The following is an 8,711-nucleotide window of genomic DNA, read 5'->3' on the forward strand; positions in this document are numbered from 1 at the left end:
TATATATATATATATATGAGAAAAAGCTATGCATAGACTCATGGGGATGCGCGTCGGGGGACAGTCCAAAGGTTTAGCAAACTGGACTTGTCGGGTTGGCTTGATAACCGACATATGAGACTCATCAGCCATAGGACAGGCATGCATCATGTGCATATTACTTGAAGTACCTTTTGTGCATTAACTGGGTGTTCCTAAGTGTATTTGCTATGTTAAATGTATATTTGTTACCTGCAGTACTTGTAACCTTCTTGTGCTTGCCTTATTTGCTTACTTGTCTGTGATATATATGTTATTGGAGATGGAGGTAAAGAGGAAAGACAGTAAGATTTAGATTCAAGATTAAGTTAAGTTAGGCTTAGATACTCTTAGTAAACTACCTTTTATGGCTTATGTTTAATACTATAAGCTTTATAATCTGAGTGTCGGCGTTCTAGGATTGCCTCTGGCATTCCCAGGACCTTATATCTTATATGTGTGGAACCTTTACCATACTGAGAACCTCTGGTTCTCACCCCATACTATGTTGTTATTTTTTTTCAGATGCAGGTCGAGAGGTACCTCCTTAGGCGTCTGAGCTTCTGAAGCGAAGTGGTTGTCAGGTTAATTTTTGGATTGTATATTTATACATATACATGTACTTAGTTTTCTCTCTGCATAACTTGTTCTTTTTTATCCTCTTAGAGGCTTATGGAGAGACAGGATTTTGTTTATGTAATTTTGGGTTTTGGATATGTATGTGTGTGTGTGTGTGTTCTTCGGCCAGTCTTGACTTCGCAGACTGAGTTTGGAGCTTTTTTTTTGTATCTTTGCCCTCTATTCCTACTTTTGTATTCTTATGCTTGATATATAGTTATAGTTTTCTTAGCACACAAGTTAACCCATTTCTTGAGCGTTGCGCTTTTATTTCGCAATTTTTATTTCATCTATTCTTCAAAGCTCTTAGTATATTATAATTTTTTCTGCTATTATATGTAAACATTTTATTTTAGAGGTCGTAATACCACACTACCTCTGTTTTACGGCTTAAGCGTAAAGCTCAGTGTGGTAGAGTGTTACATTCTTCATCATACTCAAAGTGTTCTTCGTGTTCTTCGTAAATTCTTCAGATTCTTTCTCTATTTTCACTCGTTTTTCAATCTTTTCGGTAACCGATTTTTACCAAAATTAATAATAAATTGGCAGCCACTAAAGGCCCATTTTTTCCACTTAATTTTAACACAAAATCAACCTCAATTTAAGGGTTAGGGTTCAAAATTCCAGCAGCCCTCAAGAACAAAATTCATAGCTTGAATATCATCAAATTTTATCAAATTTTCACCAAAATTTCAACAAGAATCACTCATATAAACAATTAATTTCAAACATAACCAAACCATGTCATAATCACACATCTAAAAAAAATTAATCAAGATTAATTTTACCAATTCCTACCTTGATTTGCTACTCCAAATTTCGGTTATGCTTCAAGTGTTCCTAGAGCACTTTTTTCTCCTAAAACATATTGATGCGTGAGCATCTTTCCTATCTTTTTCTAGTGAATTTGCATCTAATTTATTGAGTTTAATTAATAATTAATTATATTTTAGCCACTATGGATGCTATTTTGAGTTTCGTACAATTTTATTTATTTTAGGTAGCATTCGGATGGATTTGATGAAGTTTCTGCAGAGAAAGAGAAGAAGCCAAGGAGATGACCAGCGAATACCGACGCGGACGCATGGCTCACGCGACCGCGCGGAATGAAGGAAATCGCAATAACGCGATCGCGTGCCTGACGCGAACGTGTGGACTGGAATCTGCACAAATGACGCGAACGCGTGGACAACGCGGACGCGTCACATGCGCCACGTGCAGAAAAATACAGAAAATGCTGGGGGCGATTTCTGGGCTGTTTTGACCCAGTTTTCAGCCCAGAAAATACATATTAGAAGCTGCAGAATGGACAGAACAAGTGATCCCCATCCATCCATTGAAGACTTGATTATTTAAATTAATTCAAATTTAAATTCAAATCTTAAATTAGGAAAAGATATTATTTTAATTTTTAGTTTTAGATATTAGATTTTTAAATTTATTAGGATTAGTTATAAAAAGGGAGAAACTTTTCTTCCTTTGTAGAGAGGTCCGTGGGAGATTCCACCTCATCCCATCAGGGGAACATAATTGACAATCCTAATTTTCTCTCTTTTCTATGAGCAACTAAACATCCACTGTTAAGGTTAGGAGCTCTGTCTATTTCTATGGATTAATTTTATTGCTTTTTCTATTTTAATTTATGTATGAATTTATAATTTAAGAATTGTTTTCGCTCTTTATTTTATGAATTTGGGTGGAACGGAAGTATGACCCTCTTTCTATTTGAGTTCCTGTAAAACTTGGAAAAGCTCTTTACTTGAACAATAGCTTGAAAACAATTTCTCCTAAATTTTAATTATTTGGATTTAACGGGATACGTGACATATAATCCTTTTATTTTTGGGTAATTAGAGTTTTTGTGGCATATAAACTAGAAATTGATTATCACCCTCTAATTGGAATTAATTGACCAAGGAATTGGCTGTTGATGAATTTTAGAGGAGACTAGGAAGGTCTAAGGAATTAGGGTCTAGTCACATATAGTTTGCCATAAATTAAATCCTACATGATTAAAATAGTTAGTAAGAAAAGTTAATCCGGAAAAATAGATAACTCTGAAACCTTAACTATTTTCTCCATATTTTCTTCCCAATTTATTTACTTTACTATTTTAATTTCTGCACGATTGAATATTCAAATACTCTTTTCTGTCTGTCTAACTAATCCTATCAAACACTATTGTTGCTTAATCCATCAATCCTCATGGGATCGACCCTTACTCACGTAAGGTATTACTTGGTACGACCCGGTGCACTTACCGGTTAGTAAGTGTGGTTGTAAAATACCGCACCACACATCAAGAACAACTTTGAACCTATAAAACCCTAACTAACCGAACCTTAATCAACATGTTAGGAAGGGATTTCTCACCTTAAACGTGCTGGAAAGTGAGGTTTCTTAGCCCTCAAGTCAAGCTAAGTATGATTCCTAAGGAAGAATATCAAGAAAACACATGTTCATGCATGTTTCCTTGAAAACCAAATTCAAAGGAGAAGGGAACAGCCATCTCACCTTATTTTCAGCCTTGATATGTTACATGGTTATGTAAAGAAAGAAGAGATGATCATTTTGGTTGGATTGGAATTTTGATTTGAGTTTTAGTTAAGAAGAAATCAAGCTTTGAAGATTTATGAACCAAGAACTTTCTCTCTTCTTTCTCTTGGAGATTTTCGGCCATAATGAAGAAATGAGGCAGCCTTGGAGGTCTTGGGGGTGATGGGAGAGCTGTGATTGGTTAGCTTGGGAGGTGGTTAAAATAATATTAAAATATCTCAGATGTATAATTACTAGAACTAGATGTATTAGAACATACACTTAACACAACTTTTAGAGATTAATATCTGAGCTACTTGTATAAATGACACTAGTAACATGATTAACATGAGAATAGAAGGTATATGATGAGGCATTAGTATTGCTAAAGTTATCAGAAAGTGCTGGTGTTAACCTGCACCTATAGACTGTGAACCCGGTTAAACCGATCTCCTATTTTTAACTAAAATAGATCAAATAATACTATAATATTATTCAAGCATCTCTAATATTAATATAATAATAATAATGTCATATTACTATTTCTCTTCTCTCATGAATCGAGTTCGGTTCGTCAAACGGAGACTATTTACAAAAACCAGAATCAAAAGCTCCTAACGGATATGGTTCAAAAACTAGGTTCTCCGTGACCGCATTGTCGAGCTTGCCTCAAAAGAGGTTCTTGCTTAGTGATGACATGATGATGATGATGTAGATTGAGGTGCTTGATGATATAGTAGAGATGTTCCCTTCATTGATCTTCTAGAAAATTCTGTATCTTCAGAAAAGATCTTGTGTACCCGAAAACTAGGTTGTTACATAGATGATATGTTTGAGAAGATTGTTGATATAACAAACGCAAAGAAAGCTTGGGATACTCTTCAAAATTCTGTCATTGGAGTTGAAAATGTGAAGAAGATTTGTCTTCAAACTCTAAGGACTGAGTTTGAGTCTCTAATGATGAAGAAGACTAAATCCATTTTGTATTATTTCACCAAAGTTTTGGTGGTAGTTCACTAAATAAAAAGGCTTGGAGAAAAATTAGAAGATGTTCGTGTTGTTGAGAAAATCATTCATTCTCTCAACTCAAAATTTTACCATGTGGTGGTAGCCATTGAGGAGTCCAAAGATTTGGATACGATATCCATTGATTAGTTGAATGGTTCCTTATGGGCTCATGAAGAAAGAATGGATAAAGGCAAGCAAGAACGTGTGGAGCATGTATTGCAGGCAAAATTTTCGTGAAATGCTAAAGGAGAAGCCAACAAAAGTGGAAGACAAGGACGAGGTTGAGGCCGTGGATGAAGATGAGGACATGGTCATGGAAGAGGAAGAAATGAGAAAAATTATTCTCAAGAGAGAAGAAATCAAAATTTTTCTCGAGGTCGTGAAAGAGAAATAACGGTTGATAAAAGACAAATTGAATGTTATTCAAGTGGAAATAATGGACATTATTCTAGGGAGTGTCAGACATCCAAAGAAGAAGAAAATAAACTTGTTGTGCATAGTAAAGATGTTGAAGAACAAACATTAATCCTTACGCTCAAGGAAGATCAAAATTTTGAAGATAGTACGTGGTATCTTGACAATGGAGCTAGCAACCATATGACAGGTGATAGGAATAAATTTGTAGCACTCGACACCAACGTAAAAGGACACGTGAGTTTTAGTGATGAATCATAAGTAGAGATCAATGGCAAAAAGACGATTCTATTCGAGCTGAAGAATGAAAGTCATAAGGTTCTTTCCAATGTTTATTACATTCCAAAGATGAAGAATAATATCTTGAGTATTGGGAAACTTATGGAGAATGGTTGCAAGATAGTCATGGAAGATCGCTATCTTTGGCTTAGAGATGAAAATGAAAATCTTATTGCTAAGGTTTCTATGACAAAAAATCGTATGTTCTTGTTAAACATGAGAAGTGGTGGATCTATATGTTTGAAGTCATGTATCGAAGATCCATCATAGATTTGGCATATGAAATATAGACATTTAAATTTTGGTGGGCTCAAAAGATTGGGAACAAAGAAGATGGTAAAAGGAATTCCAACAAATGATCATCCTCATCAGTTATGTGAAGCTTGCTTACTTGGAAAATATTCAAGAAAGAGTTTTCCAAAGCAGTCCAAATCAAGAGCTATCAAACCACTTCAGCTTATCCACGCAGACGTTTGTGAACCTATCAAGTATTTATCACTTGGTAAGAGTGCTTAATTTCTACTTTTCATTGATGATTATTCAAGAAAAATATGGGTTTATTTCTTGAAGAAAAAGAGCAAAGAATTTAATTCATTCAAGAAGTTCAAAGTCCTCGTTGAAAAGGAAAGTGGTTATGAGATAAAAGCTCTTAGAACTGACAGAGGTTGAAAATTCACTTCAAATGAATTCAAAATGAAAACCATGGTATTCGGCGTCCCCTGACTGTTCCTAGATCACCTCAACAAAATGGAGTTACTGAAAGAAAAAATAGGACAATTCTAAATATGGCGAGAACAATGTTGAAGAGCAAGTCATTGCCAAAAGAGTTATGGGGAGAAGCAGTTGCATGTATAGTTTATCTCTCAAATTGCTCACCTACCAAGAATTTGAGAGATATAACACCTCAAGAAGCATGGAGTGGTTTAAAACCTAATGTGTCACATTTAAAATTTTTTGGATCTATTGCATAATGTCCAAATTCCTGAGCAGAAAGATCAAAGCTTGATGATAGGAGCTAAAAGGTCGTATTTATTGGCTCTGAGGAGAATACTAAAGGCTACAAGTTCTTCAATCTCGACAACAATAAAGTAATAATAAGTCGAGATGTTTAGTTTGAAGAAAGTACAAAGTGGGACAAGACTACACAAAATGAAGCTATTTATGATTTTTTGCCTTACTTTGAGGAAGAAGACGCTCCAATGCAAGAAGTTCAAGATAAAACCGATCCTTCAACACCAACATTAACCCCACTATCATCATCATCGTCATCTCCATACTCTAGTTCAAGCAAAGGCCCTCACAGATATCGAGGTCTCACTAATCTCTATGAGCAAACTAAAATGCTAGAGGATGATAATTTATTGTGTCTACTCTCCAAAGATGAGCCTTTGAGTTTTAAAGAAGCCGTCAAAGATGAAAAATGGATACAAGCTATGGAGGAGAAAATTCAATCAATTGAGAAGAACAACACTTAGGAACTTACATCACTTCCAAGTAGTCATGAGGCTATTGGAGTCAAATGGGTCTACAGAGTTAAGAAGAATGCTAAAGGTGATGTAGAAAGGTACAAGGCAAGACTCGTTGCAAAGGAGTATAAGCAAAAGCAAGGAATAGATTATGATGAGGTGTTTGTTCCTGTTACTCGCTTGGAAACGATAAAGCTATTGTTATCACTTGCAGCATAAAATCACTAGAAATTCCCCTAAATGGATGTGAAGTCTGCTTTTTTAAATGGTAATCTTCTAGAAGAAATTTACATTGAACAACCTTTGGATTTTGTTGTTGAAGGTTGTAAAGATAAAGTGTTAAGGCTTAAAAGAGCTTTTTATGGAATGAAGCAAGCTCCAAGAACTTGGAATGATCGTCTTGATATGTATTTTCAAGACAATGGCTTCGCTAGGTGCATTCATAAATATGCACTTTATGTGAAAGAGGAAAGAGAAAATTTGTTATTTGTTTGTGTCTATGTAGATGATCTTATATTCACAGGAAATAATCAAATAATGTTTGAAGAATTTTAAAAGGTAATGGCTCAAGAATTTGAGATGAGTGATATGAGTTTAATGTCTTATTACCTGAGAATCGAAGTGAAACAAATGGAGGATAGAATTTTTATCTCACAAAAGGCTTATGCAAGAGAGCTATTGAAGAAACATGTTGGACTGCAATCCTACTAATACACCTATGGAGTGTGGAGTTAAACTTTCTAAAGAGGAAGAAGGTGTACGAAAAGTTGATCAAACATTATTTAGAAGCCTCGTAGGGAGTTTAAGGTATTTGACCTTTACTAGACTTGACATTTTTTCAGTTGGGTTAGTTAGTCGTTACATGGAGAATCCAACAGAAACCCATATGAAAGCAGCCAAGAGAATTCTTCGCTATCTTAGAGACACTCTTGAGTATGGCGTGTTTTATTTAGTTTCATATTAATTCAAATTAATGGGCTATTGTGATAGTGATTATGCTGGGGTATTGAAGGCAGGAAGAGTGCTACTGGATTTGTTTTCTTTCTAGAAAATATGGTATTAAAAGAAACAACCTATAGCCACTCTTTCAACTTGTGAAGCTAAATATGTTGCTGCCACTGTGCATGTCATGCAATTTGGTTGAAGATACTACTAAAGAAACTTCATTTTGAGCAAGTTGAATCCACTAAGATCATGATGGACAACAAGTCCGCCATCGCCTTAGCAAAGAACCCAGTGTTTCACGACAAAAACAAGCACATAGAGACAAAGTATCATTTCATTCGACAATGGATTGAGAACATGCATTTGGAGGTTGAGTATGTAAAATCACTTGATCAAGTTGCCGACATTTTCACACAGTCTTTGAAATATTATGTTTTTCAAAAGTTAAGGATTATGATTGGAGTCGGAAAATTATAAAATTTAAAGGGGAATATTGTTAAAAATAAACTTAATGGTTAAAATTTAAGAATAGATAAAAATCACTGTTTAAATGAATTGTCTATATTTAGTTTTATTTTAAAGTATTTATTTATTTAAGATGTGTTAAAATTTAGATGTCAAAAAAGAAGTATAAATATATATGTAATCATTTAATAAAATATACACAACAAATACATCCAATACATTCTTTTTTATTTTATATATTTTTCGTAAGTATGTGTTGTTTGTTCTTTTATTTTTCAAGAGTTTCTCTCCAATAAAGACAAATTGTGGGTTAGAATCAACACAAATATGTAAGAAATGGGGATCTTCTAAGTATCTAATCTACTAAAGGATCCTCCCACATTTCGAAAGATATCATAACTGCAGCTTCAAAGTTCAAAGAGGGACTCGTATGGAACGTTGGATTGCTTACAAACTTCTTTTGGTTTTATCCTTGGATGCAATCTGATACTGTGGGTGAAAGAATGGACTATGTTCATATATCAGACTCTGATCTTTGTGTGAGAGATTTAATCTCAAACCATTCTTGGAACAGTAATTCTTTTATTAGGTGAAAAATTTAAATTAGTCCCTGACAATTATCTCGAAAGACAATGAGATTCTTGAAAAAAAAAAAAAATTTAATCTGACCTCTAATAATTACTTCGAAAGGACAATGAGACCTTTGTGAAAAAAAAATTAAAATTGTGTTTTTTGGTACAGAAACTAATCAATCACAAAAAAAAATATCAAGAATCGGATTGAATATATATATTTTTTTTTTGAGACCTCGTTGTTATTTCGAGATAATTGTCAGGAGTGGAATGAAATATTCACTCTTTTATTAGTTTGCTGCACTTTCTGCAACAAGATTTAGCTTATTGAATGCTCTTCTTTTTTTCCTTATTTGACCCCCAAAAAAAAACTTTATCCTTTTTTATTCAA

The 8,711-nt window shown here is 34.2% G+C and overlaps 1 long non-coding RNA gene across 1 annotated transcript in view; it reads left to right on the forward strand.

Annotated features, from left to right (window-relative positions):
• LOC110265771 overlaps positions 1–731 on the forward strand; it is a 12,964-nt gene extending 12,233 nt beyond the window's left edge. The window contains exon 3 of the long non-coding RNA XR_002352101.1: positions 544–731. This is a non-coding gene — a long non-coding RNA (uncharacterized LOC110265771). The remainder of the gene's footprint in view (positions 1–543) is intronic.

The sequence above is a fragment of the Arachis ipaensis genome, chromosome B08, assembly GCF_000816755.2.
Source record: "Arachis ipaensis cultivar K30076 chromosome B08, Araip1.1, whole genome shotgun sequence".
Lineage (NCBI taxonomy): Eukaryota > Viridiplantae > Streptophyta > Magnoliopsida > Fabales > Fabaceae > Arachis > Arachis ipaensis.